This window comes from Cervus canadensis, chromosome 1, assembly GCF_019320065.1.
Source record: "Cervus canadensis isolate Bull #8, Minnesota chromosome 1, ASM1932006v1, whole genome shotgun sequence".
Taxonomy (NCBI): domain Eukaryota; kingdom Metazoa; phylum Chordata; class Mammalia; order Artiodactyla; family Cervidae; genus Cervus; species Cervus canadensis.
The window spans coordinates 52710905-52733076 of record NC_057386.1 but is presented as its reverse complement, the minus strand read 5'-3'; positions in this window follow the sequence as shown (position 1 = coordinate 52733076).

The following is a 22172-nucleotide window of genomic DNA, read 5'->3' as shown; positions in this document are numbered from 1 at the left end:
TGCCCACTTGGAAAACCCGCTCGCAGCCGGCGAGCTTCTCGGCTTTCCAGAGCGGGAGTCCGCGGGAGCTAGGAGGACCCGGGCTGCAGACGTGACCAGCAGTAGACAGACCCCTGGACAGACAGACCCAAAGGGCAGACCCGCAGCGGTTCCGGACCAGCAGAGAAGATCCAGGAGAACCCAGCCAGCCCCACAAGAGAGCGAAGGCGGCGCTGGTTCCTGGAACCTCGTGACTAAGGCACAGCCGGTTACGTCTCCATTATTATTAATGTTGATAATACTAATAATAGCATCAACGCGGAAAGGAGTAGAGAGCTCTGGGCAGAGAGGCCAGAAACTGTCCTCTGCGGTCACCTCGTGTCTACCTCCTGTAAGAAGGAAAATTGATCTCGGTGTCTTCTGAGGCTTTGACAGCCCGTGTCTGTGAATTTATGCAGCTGCTGAGGGACCACGCCCTCCCCAGAATGGAGATTTATCACTATTACTGATACAGACACTTCTACTTCTTTCAAAATCCTGGAAGAGAATGGCAAGGTTTCCCAGCACCCTAGTCCTCCTGCCCCAATTGCCCCAATTCACTCATCAACCCTCTTCTGTTTTCAACTCCTCCCTTCTTCCCCTTCCTTCCGCCCTTCCAGCAACCCCACACTTGACACACGCACACGGAGGCCAAATGTCCACGGAAAGCCAGCCCCCTTAGGGGAGGGCCCTCTGGCCCCTGGAGTCTGGGAATGGGATCTGGTTCCCTGTTGAGATGGAGAAGGCCAGGGGTCCATTATCAGTCTTGCTTCTGAGACTCCTGGGAAAGGGGCTTGAAGTTTGGTGGCAGCTGCAGGGGGAGGCTGGCTGTGCATTAAGAGCTCTTAGCTGTGCTGGACGTGGACAGCAGGCGGAGGGCCCAGCCCATACTGGTATTTTGAAGGGGTGATTCATCCTTTTTCTTTAATGCTCTTGGAATGCCCAAGCTGGAGGGGAGCTTAGATTCCAATGCCTACCCCTCGATATACAGATGAGAAGGCTGAGACCTCGGGGGGCTTGCTGAAGATCACACAGATTAGTATAGCTGAGGGTGACTGGGTCTCCTTGGTGCGTCTTCACTGTTCTCTCCCCCCCCCTCAATTTTTATTTATTGGTGGGGGAGGGGTGTGAGAGCATTCTCTCCAATCTTGCCATAATTGTAACTGATCATCAGGAAGGTGATCAACCATCCTGTCACATTTGTTCAGCAAACAGTTATTAATGGCTTGCCATGTGCCAAGAGCCGAGCTAGGCCCTTTATACACATTCTCATCCGAAGTCTTTAGTTTCCAAATAAGGAAACTGGAGCTCAGAAAGTTGAAGCGTTTCACCCAAAGTGATACAGTCAGTGGCACGTTATGGCTCAAAAATCTGAGCTTATGCTAAAGCCTACACTGCTCCTAAATACCCCTACCCCATTCCAGCACACATACACCTGGCTTGGAAGACCCCCGTGCCACATTACGCGCTGTCCAGGCTTGACTCACGCTCTGCGAGGATCCATGCCTGGGACACCACACACGACATTTTTGTGTACCCTGTGAGGTGCCAGGACCTCTCTCACGCACCCCCTCCCCAAAACAAGGAGCTTACAATGCAGGAGAAGAGGTTAAGAAAGAACAGGGTATGTGCGTGTGGAAGGAAAGAGGAGCTAAACAAGCCAGCAAATGAAAGAGGAGGTCAGAAAGAGGAGGAGGACTCCCTGCTGGCCTGGGCAACCAGAGGAGGTGTCTGACTCCTAAGGACAATTGATTGCTGACCTCCTGAGGTGAGGCTACGAGAGGAAAGGGCATTTAGGTGGAGAAGGTAGCATACATAAGCAAGGACATAGCACTGGAAAAGTGTTTGCATGTTTGGGAAACAGCTCAAACAAACTTCACTATAGGATGGATCCACCCCAAGTGAGAGCAGACAGTAAGGTCTGAAAAGCAGGCTGAAGCCTAATGATGAAGAACCTTGAATGCCAACTAAAGGCACAAAACGCTATTGCTCAGGCAATAGGGAGCCACGAAGCGCTCTCCAACAGGGCAATGACACTATTAGCGCCCTACAGCAAGAGAATTATTTATTCACTCAGCAGTTTTTGAGCACTGTTGTGGTTATTGTGTGCATGCTAAGTCGCTTCAGTCCTGTCCAACTCTGCAACCCTATGGCCCGCAGCCCTCCAGGCTCCTCTGTACCGGGGAGTACCCAGGCAAGAATACTGGAGTGTGTTGCCATTCTCTAGGGGATCTTCCCAACCCAGGGACCAAACCTGTGTCTCCTGCATCTCCTGCATTGGCGGGTAGGTTCTTTGCCACGAGTGCCACCTGGAAAGCCCCATTTTGGTTATTACTGTTATGTAATGAGCTACACCAAAATCAACAGTCTTCAAACAACCATTTTATTTTGCTCATGATTCTGTGGGCCGGGACTTCGGGAAGGCCTCAGCTGGGCAGTTCATCTCTGATACTCATGGAGTCAGCAGAATGCGGGAGGGTCCACTCCCAAACGACTTCACCTCTCTGTGGGCTGGGAGCTCCACTGACCTGCTGAGCAGCCCTCCTACAAGTGACTTCTCCATGTGGCTTGGGTTTTCTCATAGAAAACCCAGTGGCTTCAGAACAATTGGACTTTGTACATGGTAGGTAGCCCATGGCTCTACGAGAAGGTGTTCCAAGAGATCTAAATGGAAGCTGCAAGACTTCTTACCAAATTGTCTCAAAAGTCCCAGGACCTTGTTTCTGCCGCAGTCTATGGTAAGCAAGTGTTTAAGACCAGCACAGATTCCAAGCGAAGGGAATTAGACATCACCGCTCAATAGAAACAATAGCAAAGAATCCGGGCCGTCTTTAATCTACCATAGTCACTTTCTATCAGCTAAGCTCTGTGTTGTATGCCCCAGACACAAAGATGAAAAGAGACTGTCATTTTCAAATTAAGTTTGGTGCCTGTGTCCAGGATGGATTGGAAATGGGATAACAGCTTGGAAAATTCATTAAGGAGGAACTTGCCAAGGTCCAGAAAAACATCAGTTAAGCGTTGATACCTGAGGAACAGCAATGCCAATGAACAAAAAGATCATTTGCCAGAGGCATGGAGAGGACTTGGTGGCTGATTAGATGTGAGGACTGAGAGGAAGGCCAGAAAGACCTGATGTGTCTGGCCTGCGAGGGACCAGGCACAGAAAAGGAATCTAAGATGGAAGCACTTCCTCCCACCCCACCCCTCTCCTACACACACGTGCGCGTGCGCGCGCGCACACACACACACATACACACACACACACACATGGAGACTCCAGGCTTGTCCAGAAGAGGGAGGAATCTGAGAAGCCTGGAGAATCAGTCTCTCATCCAGATGAGTGAGTGAATGAATGAATGAACAGTAAGGACAGAGCGAAAAAAGAGGGCAGGGATAAACAAGCATTCTGGGCTTGGGGGGCAATAGGATTTCCCCCAGCGGACAGATGGGTCCAGATAGCACCGAAGGGACTTGCATTTGGAGGTGATACGAAGAAAGGAGCACAGACATTTCCCAGGCAAACCTGGGAGAGGCCAAGGAGCAGAGAAGGTCCCTACACTCTGAGTGACGCTGCCGGCCCGCGCTTCGCCTTGGTTATTTCATTCTCTCCCCGAAAGGAGGAGCATTTACTGCCCTTATACAGATGAGGAAGGTGAGGCTCAGAAAGGTTACGAGACTGGCCCAGCAGGTGGAAGCTCAAATCCAGGACTCTGATTTCAAAGGGACATTGTGTCTCCTGTGTTAGGGCTTCCCTGGCAAGAACCATCCCCCTTCTCTGCATCACACTAAGCCCTGAGCGCTGCCCGTTCTTAAGGAAGGGGGTTCTTAATCTCTGGTGCTTAGAAGAGGGGTGTCCAGGTTGGGACACAGGTCGGGCCTCTCCATTCATCCTCTGCTGGCTCTCAGGACCTTTTCTTCACAGGATGCGTCACAGTTTGTAGTTAGTATCTATGACTTGCAGTTACCTATTTGTATTGTGTTTTTTTCTGGGAGTGGGGTCTGTCATTTTCATCAGACTCTAAGGTCGGTACACAAAGATTGAACACTCTCCCAGTCCATGTGATTTTTAAGTGACTGAATTGTTGATTGTAACTCATGCTTTTGGTCTCCACAGCATCCAATACCTTACCTGTCCTGGTGAGTGTTCAGTCAATCCTAGGTAAAGTGCAGTGAACTGACTCGGGGTCTCCAGGGAGTCAGTGTCGTTTCTTGAAGAAGGGAGGAGGTGGGAAGATTCCGGCTTAGGTTTGGTAAAAAGGGATCAGAAAGGTAAAACGGTGGGCTGGAAGACCACACATGAGACTGCTACTGTCCTCTGGCTCTGGAGGACGGTGTGATGGGGGGCGGGGGGAGAGAAAAGGACAAAACCGAGAGGTTTTAAAGGAGAACGGAAATTAGGTTCAGCCCGCCTCTTTGAATAAAAGAATCTTTTTCTGGAGCTGAAAGGAAGCTCTCCCCTTCAAACTGCACAACCCCCTTCTTTTGCCACAACCCCCAGCTTTCCCATGCATGCATCACTCGTTGTATTCCCTACAGAGCCACTGCAGGCGGCATGCATTTGAGATCCCTGGACTCAATATAAGGAGGGGACTGAGAGTCAAAAGCAAACGTTGCATCTTTAAGAAAACAGGAAGTGCTAAAGGAAGTCAGGTACAGAATTTCGGAAGGGGATCCAGATTTCAAGGATAGATAGAATTACAACATATAAACGCCATCCGACTGAAGACACAGGCCTGTCAACTCAAGGTCAGTGGACGTGTGTTTCAGGTCTAGTTCCCTTGGAAGAGAACTGGGGTCAGAAGCAGAATTTCCAGATTTCTAGCTCAACACTCCCTTTACAGTTGTTCCAAGTACAAACAGTATTAGAATTTTAAGAGCATTTTCATATACATAGTTTTATGTGCAATGAGATGTGAACCAAGGGAAGGACATAGGTCTATCTTGTGTCCCCAGAGCCTACCCAGGGCCTACCCTATAGCAGCACGTCACAGATATCGCCTGGAAGGATCGATGTGCATAGGCGTGTTTCACTGATAGGAGAGCGGAAGCTCACAGAAGTGGAGGAAAGGATGGATGCTCACGGGGCTTGTTCCAGGTGTTGGCAGCAGGACGAGCTGGGGCCATCAGTAACAGGACTGCTGCTGCTGCTGCTGCTAAGTCGCTTCAGTCTTTTCCGATTCTGTGCGACCGCATAGACGGCAGCCAACCAGGCTCCTCTGTCCCTGGGATTCTCCAGGCACGAATACCGGAGCAGGTTGCCATTTCCCTCTCCAATGCATGAATACATGCTAAGTCACTTCCGTCATGTCCGACCCTGTGCGACCCTATGGACAGCAGTCCACCAGGCTCGTCTGTCCACGGGATTCTCCAGGCAAGAAGTTGGGTTGCCATTTCCTTCTCCATCAGTAATGGGACATCCGGCTGCTGTTACTTCTCTCTGCTTGGAGCTGGGCTCAGGAGACTAGCCACACATCTGCGGCCACACAGCTGGTCTACGGAACGGGCGTAAGGATGATCAGGTGGTCCACATCTGCCAAGGCAAACAGGCCCCGCAGTGGCTGGTTTTGGCAGCCTCTTCCCAGCCTGTGTTGCAGAGGACTCCCAACTGGTATTCAACTTATGGAATTAAGGGGGAAAGATTAGTCAGGCAAGGGAAGTCATCCTTCCCTCATTTTACAGATGTGGGAGCCTGGGGGAACAGGAAGCTTAGTGACTCTGCCGACCTCGCACATTCGCTGGTGGTTGCTCCAAGATCCAAACCACACTCAGCTCTCTGCCGGGGGCACGCAGAGGGGTTTCGGGATCTCTGAGTTCATAATCCCAGCCAGTCTCCCTGATTCCACGCTCGCCCAGCTCCAATCCATTCTCCACGCTGTTGCCCAAGTGACCTTAAGACACACATGTGGTCTTGTCACTCCCCTGCTGAAACCTTCTCAGTGGCTTCTCCTCACTCTTGGGGATAAAGGCCACAGTCCTTTCCAGGCCGAGGCCCCCACCCCTGCCTCTGGGCCCCAGGCACACAATCTCTCCCGAGGGTTCGCTCACACCGAGCTCGGCTGCTGCCCCTTCAGCCCCGGGGGTGCTCTCTCTGCTATCAGCACCCCTAACCACTGCCCTGCCCTTTAGAGCCCCTTCCTGCAGCGAGCAGGTCAGGGCCCTCTCTCCACGATCCCTCAGCTCTCAGGCCTTTTTCATCACAGGATATGTCACAATTGGGAGTTGGTTGTTTTTTTTTTTTACATAATTTTGTTTATCTCTTTTTCTGGCTGCGCTGGGTCTTCGCTGGGGCGTGCGGGCTTCTCGCTCGTCGAGGCAAGGTGGGGCTCCTGTGTGTGTGGCGGCGTGTGGCGCTCTCACTGGGCGGCATCTCTGGTTGTGTATCCCTATATACATAGGGATAAATGATCACACTGAATAAATGAAGAAGCAGTAACTGATCAGCTACCTGGTATCAGCCATGTTCTGTCTGGGGCTCTGAGGATACCAGAGCTCAAAGTCCATCTCCAGTTAAATAGTGAGCCAGGGAAAATTTAAGAATGTGCCCCAATGTGTGATATAGAGCCAGGAGCCAGGACTATTCAGATGACGCTATCAGTTCTGGGGATTACAGCGACTCCCAGGCTACTGACGCCCAAGATCTCTGCTCACTGGAGGATGTGGGGAAGGATAAGTTGCCAGATACACTCTTTTACCAAATCGAGGACACTTCAAATAAAAGGAGCTCCACCCCCAAAATACAGTTTCCATCAGGAGCTAGATAGCAATGAGGGATTCCCTGGAGAAAATTTCAAGACTCACCAGTCATGGGTGGAAAAATCACCTTTCCCCATATCCGAAATCTTTAAAAATCGGACAGATTGTCTTATCTGCTGGACAGTTAAAACTTGATCTTTCCCTGCCCAGGGAATAAGAACATTACACAATGACTGACTCAGACCTAATGCTTTACAGTTTAAAACCACTTTCACATCCATTATCTCTTTCAGACCGCACAGGGGCGCACAGCCAGAATTTTTATTATCGTTTTAAAGATAAGGAAACTGAGGCTTGAAGAATAGCTTGCCCTGGAGGCAAAAACCTTTCTGCCTGAGAACGGAGCTTGATGTGGGGGCAGGGAGGGAGCCTTGGATTTGGGAGTGAATACCAGCCTGAGTTTGAGTCTTGGTCTATGGCCCTGAGTTGTGGGCCTCGGTTATGACACTTGAGTTCCCTGAGATTTAGTTTCCACATATCTAAAGCGGGCATAATATCCACCTTTCTGGGGTGTTGGGGTGTTCTAGTGGGTTCCATGCAGGTAGCTCCAGGTGAGGTGCAGGAATCCAGTCAATGACAGTTCCCTTCCGTCTGGCCAATCTCAGGGCCGGAGCAGCACCCTTCTGAGTCAGGGGGAAAGGTGAACGTCCTACCAGCTCCTTTCCCAAGTCTTCAGCTCTGCACAGTCCACACCTGGAGGAAAGAATCAGTGGGTTCCTCTTTTCTCTGAAAAGGCTGCATATTTAGGGCCAGTTGTTTTTGTTGTTATTATAGGCCAAAGAGTGGGTGAGGAGGAAAACCCTCGGCCAAAGGCAAAGTTGAGAGAAAAAGGGTTACGTCGGGGTGAAGGGAAATTGGGAAACCAGGGAATTTGTTTTATACAAACCAAGACAGGAACTCAGCCCAAGTGAATTCACCCTAATTTCTTTGAATTCTAGAAATTCCTCTTTTCTAGTTATTTGCAGGAATCACCCAGACACGACTTGCTCCTAGAAACACTCACCTCGTTTCAGGGACAGAGACTCACAGCCAGCAGGGCCAAGGCCTCCTCAAGGGTCAACGTGCAGAATCAGGGGATGGAGAGCACGTCTGTCCACCTGGGACCACCACCAGGGAAAGGAGGAAGCTGAGACCAGAAAGGGGCAGTGACTACCACACCAGGGTGGCCAGCATCCCTGGACCACACTCTTCTCCTGAGCTCTGAACCTGCCTTCCAGACTTCACCACATCAAACACATGTTCAAAGCGGAACCCTAACAGTATTCCTAAACCTTCCAGTAAGTTTTCTCCTTCTTAAGTTATGTCCCCACCATTCACCCAAGTATATGGTCAAAACAAAACAAACAAAAAAGACACACAATCACTCTGGTCTACCTCTCGTGAGCATCCTCTCCTCTCTAACAAAGTATCCAGCAGCACCTCTCGAATCACCTCTCAATGCGTCCTCTCGTCCCCATGAGCTACAGCTCAGGCCCTTATCATCTCTCGCCTTGGCCTTTGAACACCCTCACAGTCAATTTCTTCACCTCCAGCCTGTCCCATCTTTAACACTGAGACTTGCATCGCTATTTCCCTAGCACACACTGCAAACTTCCACGGTCTCCCCTGTACTGTAAAACCATGGCTAACTTCCTTAGCATGGCGCCCAAGGTCCTTTACAGTCTATGACCCCAATTTACCTTCCACGATAATCTGTCATTATCTTCTGCTCCACCCCACCCCCACCAACCAGCCGCACCACCTTACTCATGGCTGCCTGAACTTGTCAGCCCTTTGATGCTTTCCGTACACCTGGAATGCCCCCTGCCCCACCCTTGCCCCAACACCCCAAACCAGGATTCCCCCTAGGGAAGACCTACTCATCCTTCAGGGCACAACCCACACGGCACCTCCTCAGCCCTCGGCCAGGGTGGGATTGTCAAGACACACTTTGCCCTCCCACAGTGCCGATGATTAATAATAAGCATAAATAGATATTAATTGCCCATATGTGACAGGCACTGTCCTAGGCACTTTACGTGCACTATATCATTTACACTCCAGCAGAGATCCTAAGTGGTATTACTATGGATCGGTTCAGAGGGATTTGGTGAACTACCCATGGACTCTTTGTTAGTAGCAAAATCATGATGCAAAACCAGGATTCAGACTCCCGAACCCATGTTCTTTCCAATTTTGCATACTGCATCTCACCTCATTAGTCCAGCACTTTTAAGCTGGGATGGACCCATACGTGGCTCCTCTGGATTTTGAAGCCCTTGGAGGGCAACTGCTGTATTTGACTCTACCTTCTAACCATGTTTTCCAAAAGAGTGCTTGGCGCATATTAAGCATCTGATAAATATATGGTGAATGAGTAACTGAGTAACTGGATATGAGAAGGGGTTCTGGCTTTTTCTTTTAAAATCAGATCCAAACAGAATGTGTTGGTTTGTTTAATGAACATCGGTTAATTCCAACTTCAACTAAGGAGATCTTTTGAAGACATAGGTAATGTGGGTTGTTAAAAGTAGAGACTTTGAAGTTGAAGCTAAGCTTTTTACCCCATCCCAGCTGTGTGACTGATAATATTAATGCCTTCGTAAGCTCTAAAACCCTGAGCAAACACAAGTCTCTTTTATTAATATGTGCTTCTCCAAAGAGCACTCAGCTTGTCCCCACCCAGACAGAGAAGGAAAACAGGGAGAGATAACCCCAGAGATTACTGGCATCTCACTGGAAAAGCCTGTGAACACCAGATAGGGATGCTGTTCTGCAAAGGCTGCTGTCTTGTGAGGAGCAGACTTGACAGAAGATCCAACTGTGAGGAACAGAAGCCTATTTAAACCAGAAGCAACTGAGGTCAGAGTCGCAGAAGACCAGCGTGGCAGGGACATTAGAGAAATCAAGTGACTGCCATTGTTCCAGGCCTTTCACATTAGAGATGGGGAAACCAAGGTCCAGAGAGGTGTAGAGGCTTGCCCAAGGTAACAAAGCTGATTAACACTGGAGCTGGGACTAGAATCTAGTGACACCCATGATAAGCCATATTACCATCCTCCCAATATTCAAATCACTTTTTAAAGTTAATTTATTTTTTATTGAAGGATAGGTGCTTTACAGAATTTTGCTGTTTTCTGTCAAACCTCAACATGAATCAGCCATAGGTGTACATATATCACCTCCCTTTTGACCCTCCCTCCCATCTCCCTCCCATCCCACCCCTCTAGGTTGAAACAGAGCCCCTGTGTGAGTTTCCTGAGCCACACAGCAAATTCCCGTTGGCTCTCTGTTTTATATATGGCAATGTAAGTTTCCATGTTACTCTTTCCATACATCTCACCCCTTCCTCCCCTCTCCCCAGGTTCATATGCCTATTCTCTGTCTGTTTCTCCACTGTTGCCCTATAAATAAATTCTTCAGTACCATTTTTCTAGATTCCGTCTACATGTGTTAGAATATGTTATTTGTCTTTCTCTTTCTGACTCACTTCACTCTGTGTAATAGGTTCTAGGATCATCCACCTCAATAGAATTAACTCAAATGTGTTCCTTTTTATAGCTGAGTAATATTCCATTGACTATATATACCACACAAATCACTTTTTAAAACACTCGACATAATTATCTTTTTTCTGAGTTCCTGAACGAAGTAGTCAGTCAGTAGTTAGACCTCTTCACCCGCAATGTCAGGGAGACCCTTCTAGGGTCTCCAGAGCCCTGAGAGCTGCATGCCTTCCTCCCTGCCAGGCACAGGCTGGGTCTCGGAGACCAGCCACGACTGCTCCTCCTGCAAATGTCTCCAGAGACATGAGCTTCCCCAGGTTGGGAAAGTCAGCCCAGCATCTCAGTCAGGTGAACACGATGAGCAGAAAGAGCTTAAGTTTTAGACTGTCAGAGCTCCGGATGGGCAGCCCATGTGGAGAAGCTGGTGGCTCAGATGGTAAAGAATCTGCCTGCAACACTGGAGACCTGGGCTTAATCCCTGGGTCAGGAAGATCCCCAGAGAAGGAAATGGCTACCCACTCCAGTATTCTGGCCTGAAGAATTCCATGGACAGACGAACCTGGCAGGCTACAGTCCATGGGGTTTGCAAAGAGTTGGACACGACTAAGTGACTTGAAAGTGAAAGTTGCTCAGTCGTGTCCAACTCGTTGTGATCCCATGGACTATACAGTCCATGGAATTCTCCAGGCCAGAACACTGGAGTGGGTAGCCTCTCCCTTCTCCAGCAGATCTTCCCAACCCAGGAATCTAACCAGGGTCTCCTGCCTTGCAGGAGGAGTCTTTACCAACTGGGCTATGCAGGAAGTGACTGTCTACAATCCTGCCAGTCTTTCCCCATCCCCGGCAGCGGTGAAGCCATGGTAATGCGGTTCCCCCATTCATGGCAGGGGTTGTACACTCACAGTGAATTAAAAACCCTTTCCTTCCCCACTGTCCGTCCCTGAGAAAACTCAGGGCCAGCAGCAGTCATCTTAGGCGCTCACCGCATGCCACAGCCTGTACCAACCATCCCCATCCCTAAGGGAAGGGCTGGTACCACTGCCTGCAGATGCGAGCACTGGGACACACAGCAGCAACCGAAGGTTGAGGAGGCAGATCCGGGGTTCACTCAGACATTCTGACTTCACAGCCATTGTGCTGTTCTCCTTAACCCCTCATCCGCACAATAGGAGTAGCACCCCCTACCTCGCAGGAGTATTGCAAGGATGAAAGCAGGTAAGAAACGCAGGTGCCCAGAACCATGCCTGCCATATGTGACAACTTCAGAAGAGCATTTTACGGGGTTGAGGCAAATGGCAAGGGAGAAGAAGGAGAGAAACGGGGGCCAAGATGCCGGGGCCTGTTCTGACCATGTGGCATCATGGGGGGGTCACCTCACACAGGGAATGGAAATGTTCATGCACCTTGGACAATTTCAATCCAGTTGTTAAAATGTCTGTTCGCTTCCAAAATGACTAACCTTCCCCTTTTCTCCAGCTCTCTTGCATACATGTGCAAGCAGTCACACACAGACACATACGTATACACATATTATGGCTTTTGTTTTTCTTCCGCTTCTTTTGCTTCCCTGCCTTTGGTAGCCATGGCAACACACCCCAGCAGCAATGCGGAGGTGGCATAGTTGCTGTCTCTCCCATCCCCTTATCTTGCTGATCAAGACTGGTCAGATCTAACTCATTCGGAGGGCTCGGCTAGCCTCACCCAAAAGGCAGTGGGACATTTTCCCAAGGGAGGAAGCAAAGGGGACACGGTTAGAGAAACTCCACTTTAAAAACAAGCAAATAAAACAACCCTCTGTCTAGGATGGAGGCAGAGCAAAAGAACCCAAACCCCTAGATGAGCCTTCCCCAAGCAAGGGTGCTGGTGAGACTACTTGGAGTCTTCAGCCCCTGTGGCAGATTATAATTAAGGGAGGCTTGCTATTTTTAGCCTTTTGGGCTGATGAGGTCCCTGGATGAAAAATCTGAGCCTCATCCTTGCAAGTCTGGAATTACAGAATGCATACCTTGCTCCAACTCTCAGATGCTGGACCTCACGGTTCTTGTGATACCCTATCAAGTGAGGCAGGTTGCTCAGAGCCATCCTCTACAGTTACCCTGAGTGCAAGGGGCCACATACCACATTACACAGAGCGTCTCACTCCGTCCTCCCATCTACCTGAGGTAGGCCTTTTATTACTGCCATTTTTTGAGACCAGGAAACTGAGTCTGTAAGACAACACCAATCGGTTGTTCACAACCTCTACATCTGAGGTCAAGTCTGATTCCTTGGCCATCATGCTACTGCTGATCCTGGACACCATTTAGATACTGCTATTTAATATGGTAATACTATGCCTGTGGAATTGATGTGGCAAGCGTGTCATTGGTAGATCCCCTGGAGAAGGGCATGGCAACACACTCTGCTATTCTTGCCTGGAGAATCCCCATGGACAGAGGTGCCTGGCGGGCTACAGTCCATGGGGTCTCAGAGAGTCGGATGCAGCTGAGCGACTAAGCACAGCCCAGCACACATGGCCGTTACTACTGAAGTCCAAAAAGGGAAATGATATGCTCAAAGCCACATAGCTGTATGAAGATAGGATTGAAACTCCGATCTTAACTCTTGTAGGCATGCTGAGGTACATAATTTGCAGTGTGCCTGCTAAGCCAGGTACTGGAGCTATAGAGAGGCAGCAAGACTGGTTTCTGACCATGAGGTGGGCAAATGTTGTTGTGTGAGTTCTCAGTCCAGTCCGGGAGCTTCAACAAGTCAAAGGATGAGTAAGAGGGAGTCAGGTGAAATAGGGGGGCAAAGGGGAAAGGATGAGGCATTCCTGGTAGGGGGAATGGCATGACCACAGGCATGGGGATCTGAAATAGCTCGTTGTAAAGTGGGAACCTTATACAGATCAGGGTTACATAGAGTGTCCCTGAGAATGATGGGAAAATTAAAACTCTGGTGAAAGTCAGGGGCCATACAATAGAGGGCCTTGGAATCCACATTCAGGAATTTGGACTCTCTCCAGAGTCACTGGGAGCCACTGAAGGGTCACGTGGCATGGACTCTCATGTACCATCACAGAAGGGTTCACTGGAAGCCAAGGAAGAGTTCTGTATATCATGTAGAGGGTGGATGAGAAGAAGAGACCAATTAGAAAACTTGGCAGTGTCTGGGCTCAAGATTGAGTAGTCTTTTGTCATAGAAAGATTAGGATGGAGAGGAGACGGTTGATGCAAGAAATTCTTGGGAGGTAAAATTGACAGGTCTTGGTGATTGATTGGCTCCAGAGAGAACAGAGAGGGGAGGGGTCAAGGATAACCCCAGTGTCTTTTTCATTACATAACCTTGATTACTGTCTGGAGGGTTCCCAGCCCAAGAACAAGGTACCTAAATGTCTAACATCATCCCGAGGTTGCTCGGAGACCAGACTCAGAACAAACAGAAAGAACAGTTGTGAACCAGTCAAAGGGCCGTGTCTAATGTGCCTCTGCCACTAATAGGCAGCGTGCCTTCAGGACTCTAATTTGCGGGTTTTGGTTCCTCTGTCTGACATAGAGAATTGGCTTGGACCACTTCTCAGGTGTCTTCTAGCCCTCCTTACCTTCCTGATGTGATTATCATGAAAGTCAAACTCTGCTATTCATTCATACCTACAGCAATATACATTACCACTCTTCATGTGCCTACTCCTGTTCTAGGAGGTGTGGGAGTCCGAAGATGAACAAAGGTCAATATCAGCTGTCATGGAAAGAGGATGGGGGAGCTATAGGCAAATAATAGGCAGTTCCAACATGAGTGATGGGATCAAAAAGCACTCAAAAAGGCTCTTCACCCAGGTTGGGAGCAGAATAGGTCAGAAACTATTTCCCTAAGAACAAGATCCCTAAATTGATATTGAAGGATAAATAGTCCAGCAAAGAAAAGGGAGAAATATTACAGGCAGCAGTAGCAACATTGTAGAATGGTCAGAAAGTAAGAGAGCTGCATGGTCAGCTCAAGGACTTGAAAATGATAACTGTATGTGGAAGTGTGTTGTGAACAGTCAAGTACTCTGTCATCATCATCATCACCATCATCATCATGTTTATAAAGCCGGATCTGGTGAAACACATCATAAGCACAAGGAAGCATTGCTCTTTTCTCAAGACCAAGTGGTACCTCTCTCCTCTGGAGTATAATAATGATACAGAGAGATATCTGTACTCTCCAATTCTTTTACTATTCTCCATGATTCTTCCCCCAAGGAAAAAATGTCAGAGATATTATACAATGCAGTTTCACTATTAATTATGTTTTCAGAGTCTCAAATAATCCTGTGGTGGCAAAAAAAAAAAAAAAAAAAAAAATCACTATCAGCATTATACATAAAGAAATTGAGTGATTCAGCCAAGAGCGGAGAAACCCAAACTTGATACCTATCTCTCTGGTTCCAGGTCACCCTCTTTCCCACAATCCATAGAGACCTTCCGGTCACACAGAACATAGGGCCACACCCATCATTCTCAAAGATTTTAATGGCAGATTACATTTCCCAAAGTCAGGGTCCCTTTTCATTGATTACCTTGTAGGTGGGTCAGCTTAAGTCTCTTTAGTTAAGCCATCTCCAAATCACTTTGGCTGGAAGATAGGAACGGTTTATGTCTGGGAAGGTTTCCTGTAGACAGCAAATCTTATCCATAATGGGCAGATTTCCTATGTTTAATCAAGGCAGGTGATATTCTTATCTCTGAGGTTCTGGTTTTTTAACCTTTTGCATAAGCCAATGTTTGCTTAGAATTTGGAATCCATCTCATTTGAGGGCTTAATCCATGCAGTAAGATGAAGGAGGGAGAGAGTTGGAGCTGGGGACCAAGGTGGGAGTCTTTCTTGGCCGTTCCTTCTCTGCCTTGTGACCCAGAAGCAAATCACGCCACCGTAGGCATGCCTGGGGTCTGCACAAAACCTCGGTGTAAATCTCCATCCTCCTTGTGATTGGTTCTATAGACACTGCAAGTGACATCGTTTCCTTGAGCCTCAGCTGCTCATCCAGAAAAATGGGACCAATCCTTTATACCCTTCAAGATAATGTAATGCTGGAATATCTGTGTTGCTTAGCTGATATAAACAGCTGGGAGAATTTAGAACAGTTCCCTTTACGTTTCTCTGCCTCTCTGGATCACTTTCCTCATTCACAGAAGGGAGATTAAAATCTCTCCCCTGTATACCTCATTGGGCATCTGAGAAAATTCCATGCAGTCATGTTTGCGAAAGTCCTTGTAAACTTTAAGAGTTTATGACAGTATGAGATATAATTTACTGTAAGTCATGAAGTATTAGTCATTCAGTCGTGTCCAAGTCTTTGTAACCCCATGGACTGTAACCCACCAGGCTCCTCTGTCCATGGAATTTTCCAGGCAAGAATACTGGAGTGGGTTGCCATTTCCTACTCTAGGGGATCTTCCTGACCCAGAGATTGAACCCGGGTCTCTTGCACTGCAGGCAGATTCTTTACCATCCAAGACACCAGCAAAACCCATAGAATATTGGAGTGGATAGCCATTACCTTCTCCAAGGGGTCTTCCTGACCCAGGGATCAAACCCAGTTCTCCTGCATTAGAAGTGTGAAGTCTTAGCCACTGGACCACTAGGGAAATCCCACTCTATCTAAGGAGCTATGCAAAACTCTTCACATATCTGTTTATTATTCTATGAGGGTCCTACAGGGTGGATATCATCATTTCCAATTCCCAAATAAGGAAGCCAGAGCCCAGAAGGTTAATTGCCTTTCCCAGATTGACGAGATAGTACTCGCTAGAGCAGAGATTAGAATCTAAGTTGGTCTGACTCCAAACCCAGTGTTCTTCCTATGAGCCCCTGTTCCCAATGAGTCCAGGGGTTACAATCCTAGTCTCTGAAGTCAGGCTATTTCAGTCTCATTTGAGGTCTGTGTCACTGGGGGAGCATTATTTTTTCTCTGCCTCAGTTACCTCATTTGTGAAAATAACATATTGGTAGTATCTAACTTTTGGGCATAAGATTCTTCATCTCATTTACTTCTAGTTTCTTCAACTTGAAAATGAGAAAATAACAATAATTGTACTGTGCCAGGCTGGAGGCAAAGAGATCTTACTAACAACCTTTCTTATTGAATCTTAATTCTAGCTCTAAGATCTGGGCTGTTCCTTACTTGAGACTTATATCTAACCTCCTCTGTGGAGCCTTCTAAGATCATTCAGGGGTAGTGTTTGGAGTCCTCAACATGTTAACATTCATTTGTATGTCACTGAATACATTTATATAAATATCTTTTATGCCTTAACTGATAACTGTGAAGAATCATAGCTTTCTGGAATCTAATAAGAATAACCGTCATTTGCTGGGTAGCTTCCATATGCCTGAAATTGTACACTGAGCCTTACGAAGTAAGCTTTTCTATTCCTATTATATAGAAGAGAAAACCGAGGCTCACAGAGGTTGGTTTGCCCACAAACACACAGCTGTTTGCACAGAATACACTAAAAAATGTTTGTCAAATGAATGAATGAATGAATGAGTGATGTGTCCTCAAAACCACTAATGATTTAGTGAACAAAGCCCTTGTCACTTACACTCTGACCCCACAGCACCTAGAATAGAACTGATTGCATAATGATGCCAGACTCAGACTTGAACAGAGTAAAGGCCAAGATGTCTAAGGAGTTTCCAACGCCTCCGTTGAGTGGACACACTTTGTGAGTGGCTCAGTGGGGAGCACATATGGGCTGGATGTGAATCTTGCCATCTGCCAATGTTGGGCACTCAGAGCTCCGTGGGGTTGCCAAGTGGCCACCTAAATTCTCATCTCTTTTAGGGACATTCAATTTGTTGATGATCTAAACAGCCACAGCAGAAATTTATTCGCAAGTTTAAATCTCACCATCGGTTCCTATTTGTGGTGAAAACTGGATTCTCGAAGGCCAGTCGTCTTTGATACCATTGATCCTCAGTGTTCCAATAAACCACATTTTCAAAAACAAGATAAAACCCTCAGAGCACAATGATGCGTCTCACAGTCTCCACAGAGCTTTTGCTTTCTCTGGCGCTTGGCACCCAAGTGTGACATCAAGCAAGTGAGGAGGAAGGGGGAAGGGGGGGGTCACAGAGACTAGGGCATGAAGGAAAGTCAACATCATTGCTTCATCCAGGTGTCCCACAAACATTGAATGGAGGCCTACCTGGTAAGGTGGGAGCCATTGTTCTCATTTTCTGGGAAAGGAAACTGAAGCTCACAGAGATCTGTCAAGAAGATTAAGATATGGTCCTTACCCTCAAAGAGACCCCAATTCAATAGAGGTGACAGACATGGAGTCCATGACCTATGACCCAAAAAGAGTGGCTACAAAGTATTCAAGGTGTGTGGAAGAAAGTGCAATTACCTTAAGAAGGAAGGACTCCCTTTGGGAAGTATTTGCAAATTAGGTGAAGTCAAGCCTGACAGTGACATTTGACAATGACATTTGACTTTGTTTCATGAGAACATCATATGTATCCTGATTCCTCTCACAAGTATGTGAGAGGAGTCCAGCACTTGGAGATTTATCTGTGTGATTTTAGACAAGTGACTTCACACTTTTAAGCCCTAGTTTCTTTCTCAGCAGGATAGGAATTTGTTGTTCAGTCACTCAGTCATGTTCAACTCCTTGAGCTCCCACAGACTGCAGCACGCCAAGCTTCCCTGTCCATCACCAACTCCCGGAGTTTGCTCAGACTCCTGTCCATTGAGTCAACGATGCCATCCAACCATCTCATCCTCTGTCCTCCCCTTCTCCTCCTGCCCTCAATCTTCCCCAGCATCAGGGTCTTTTCCAATGAGTCAGTTGTTCCCATCAGGTGGCCATAGTATCAGACCTTCAGCTTCAGCATCAGTCCTTCCAATGAATATTCAGGATTGATTTCCTTCAGGATTGAATAGGAATATGATCACTGTAATTTCTGTTAGGACTACTGTCATTAATTGCTGCGGGGCTGTCCTGGGCCCTGCAGCACGGCTGGCAGCATTCCTGGCCTCTTCCTCCTGGATGCCAGTACCCGCCTGGGCGGCAGCGACTACAACGCCTCCGGCCATTGCCAAATGCCCACGGGGCTGGACGGGGCAGAATGGCCCCTGCGGAGAATCCCCTGTCTTGCCCCTGCCCTGGAAGGTGTACTGTTCCCCTGTCCCGGGTGAGAAAAGCCCCGGGACCTGGAAGCGGAAGGAACCGTCCACGCTCAAGGAGCCTGAGAGCCGGAAGCCCTCCTCCACTTCCTGGGGCTCCCCCGAGGCCCACAGGGCCCTCCACCAAACCAAGGCCCTCCTTCCCGCTCCACCTGACCCCGTCCCCACCGCCGAGCTGCCAGGAGTGCCCCCTGCTCCCTCCGCCCTGCCCTCGCCCCTTCCATTCGCCCTGTGGGAGGGGGTGGCCCATCGACTGCCAGGATGGGCACGGCGCTGTTGCAGCAGAAAGGCAGACGGGACGACAGGCAGGAGAAAGCCCAGCCTCGGCCTTACCCCAGACTTCAGATTTCAGGGGCAAACCCCCCAAAACAAAAAGCCTGCTCAAAGCAGATTCCTCCGTTGCCATGTAAGGCAAGGCCTTGGCCCGCTCTGCACAACCTGGGAGAGTTGGGGTAGGAAGTAAGCTTCACAGAGAAGGGCATTCTGGTTCAGTACCCGGTCCCCACCCCCAGGCCCCCCCAGGCCCCGTTGCATTCCTCCTGGAAGGCCCCTGAGGATGCACTAAAATAACCCCCTCGGTCCTCCTGCCCTTCTCCGCTCGCCTCGGCCGTCCCCTCCTGCAGAAGGCCGGCATGCGGCCTGGTGCACGGCTCAGGGGTGTGTAGCATTTTGTCTGAATAGGCCCCTATGTTCCCATAATTTATAGTGGTAAGTAATCTTATTTGCAAAGCAAGCCCTTACAGTTATAAAAAACAAGTTAATTGACTTGCATAAAAATCAAACATGTAAAAGTTTTCCATCTTAACACAAACAGCACACTGAGCCCATTTGTACAATAGCTATGATGCAGGGCGGCCCGCGTCTGGACTACCTAGGACCCGGCCTCTTTCATAACCCGAAATGGAATCTTAAACCCTGACAAGGCCACATACCGATGGGAGTTACTGAATTTAGAGGCAGTCACTCAACTAATTATACGACGTTTTATTTTTTTCCTTGTGTCAATAAACAAACTTGGGTCTGACTTCTGACACCGAGTCCTAGAAGCCAATTAAGAGGCGTTCCCAATATATTACAGGGTCTACAAACAAGGATGGCTTTTCTTGGAATCGTGAACATCATGTTTCTTTTAATGAGTGTGAAAATATATGAGTTTCTTAATCACTGGCAACTCCGATGGCGTCTGAGACAGGGAAATCACTGACTCCCAGCTCAGGAATGAACAGGGGCCGGATTCTTGATGGGCTTTTTACGACGGGATCTTCTGCTGAGGGACTGCGGGAAAGACAGCCTTCAAGAAATGCTGCATTTAGTTGGAACATGACAGTGTGCTGGTGGTGAAATCAGCGTCATCACCCCAGAAGAAGCAGAGAAAGGAGCCCACTGTGGTCCTGATCTTGTGCAGAAAGCAAGGAACCCCACCGTGGTGAAGTGGAGGAAAAACTGTAAGCCTGCAAGACGTGCACTGCAAAGGGCTGTCATGCTGCCCCCCTGATTACCCCCAGCCTCTTCAGGGAAAGGGAAAGGGGAGGGAAACTAATGTTTATTAAGCACCCATCATGTGCTGGGTGCTTTTGCTTTCTGTATCCCGTTTAGACCTCCAAAGAACCCTGCCAGGAAGATATCAGTTCAGTTCAGTGACTCAGTCATGTCCGGCTTTTTTCAACCCCATGGACTGCAGCACGCCAGGCTCCCCTGTCCATCACCAACTCCCAGAGTTTGCTCATGTCCATTGAGTCGGTGATGCCATCCAACCATCTCATCCTCTGTCATCCCCTTCTCCTCCCGCCTTCAATCTTTCCCAGCATCAGGGTCTTTTCCAATGAGTCAGTTCTTCCCATCAGGTGGCCAAAGTATTGGACCTTCAGCTTCAGCATCAGCCCTTCCACTGAATATTCAGGACTGATTTCCTTTAGGATGGACTGGTGTGATCTCCTAACAGTCCAAGAGACTCTCAGGAGTCTTCTCCAACACCACAGTTCAAAAGCATCAGTTCTTCGGTGCTCAGCTTTCTTTATAGTCCAACTCTCACATCCATACATGACTACTGGAAAAACCATAGCCTTGACTGGACGGACCTTTGTTGGCAAAGTAACGTCTCTGCTTTTTAATATGCTGTAAAGGTTGGTCATGGCTTTTCTTCTAAGGAGCAAGTGTCTTTTAGTTTCGTGAATGCAGTTACCATCTGCAGTGATTTGGGAACCCCCAAAAATAAAGTCTGTCACTGTTTCCATTGTTTCTCCATCTATTTGCCATGAAGTGATGGGACCGGATGCCATGATCTTAGTTTTCTGAATGTTGAATTTTAAGCCAACATTTTCACTCTTCTCTTTCACTTTCATCAAGAGGCTCTTTAGTTCTTCTTCTCTTTCTGCTATAAGGGTGACATCTGGTTATTGATATTTCTCCTGGCAATCTTGATTTCAGCTTGTGCTTCCTCCAGCCCAGCGTTTCTCATGATGTACTCTGCATATAAGTTAAATAAGCAGGGTGACAATACAGAGCTTTGACATACTCCTTTCCCGATTTGGAACCAGTCTATTGTTCCATGTCCAGTTCTAACTGTTGCTTCTTGATCTGCATACAGATTTCTCAGGAGGCAGGTAAGGTGTTCTGGTATTCCCATCTCTTTAAGAATTTTCCACAGTGTGTTGTGATCCACACAGCCAAAGACTTTGGCATAGTCAATAAAGCAGAAGTAGATGTTTTTCTGGAACTCTTTTGCTTTTTCTATTATCCAACGGATGTTGGCAATTTGATCTCTGGTTCCTTGCCTTTTCTAAATCCAGCTTGAACATCTGGAAGTACACGGTTCATGTACTATTGAAGCCTGGCTTGGAGAATTTTGAGCATTACTTTGCTACTGTGTGAGGTGAGTGCAATTGTGCAGTAGTTTGAACATTCTTTGGCATTGCCTTTCTTTGGGATTGGAATGAAAACTGACCTTTTCCAGTCCTGTGGGCACTGCTGAGTTTTCCAAATTTGCTGGCATATTGAGTGCAGCACTTTCACAGCATCATCTTTTAGGATTTGAAATAGCTCAACTGGAATTCCATCCCCTCCACTAGCTTTGTTCATAGTGATTCTTCTGATTTCACATTCCAGGATGTCTGGTTCTAGGAGGATATAATTGCTCCTGTTTTACAGATGAGAATACCGAGGCTCAGAGACATGAAGTGACTTGGCTAAGGTCACACAGCAAGTCAGTGGCAGAGCCAAAGTCAGTTCTCATTCAGATCAATCATCTTACTAGCCCACTGCTCCAACGGGGTGAGAATAGCCTTCAGGAACCCAGGATCAGACATGATGTTTCCTCTCTGAAAAATGGCTCCACCTACCCACTCAGCAGTACCAGCACAGACTAGAAAAGCAGCAAGAATGAGACTCTGCTGTGCATTCTGATGGAGGTGTTCCCAGAGGAGGAGCACCCAGTTCAGCCAGATGGTGGGGGTGGGGTGGGATGGATGGTCAGGAAATACACAGAGAGTAACCCATCTGGTGAGTTCACATCCCTCAGTGTTTTTTAATTCTGAGATGGACAAGTGAGGAAAGAGAACCCAGGAGGACAGGCCAGCCTGAGCACGGGTGCGAGGTTGTGAGTGCGGCCCAGGGGCTCCCCACCTCACTGGGGGGCTGGCCCCCGGGACCGCAGCATGCGCAGGGGGCGGCACCGAGGGGAAGGGGGCGGGCAGGGTGGGCGCAGCCAGAACTGTTCTCTGGACCACTCAGGGTGGGGGGACAGACAGGTGACAGGAACT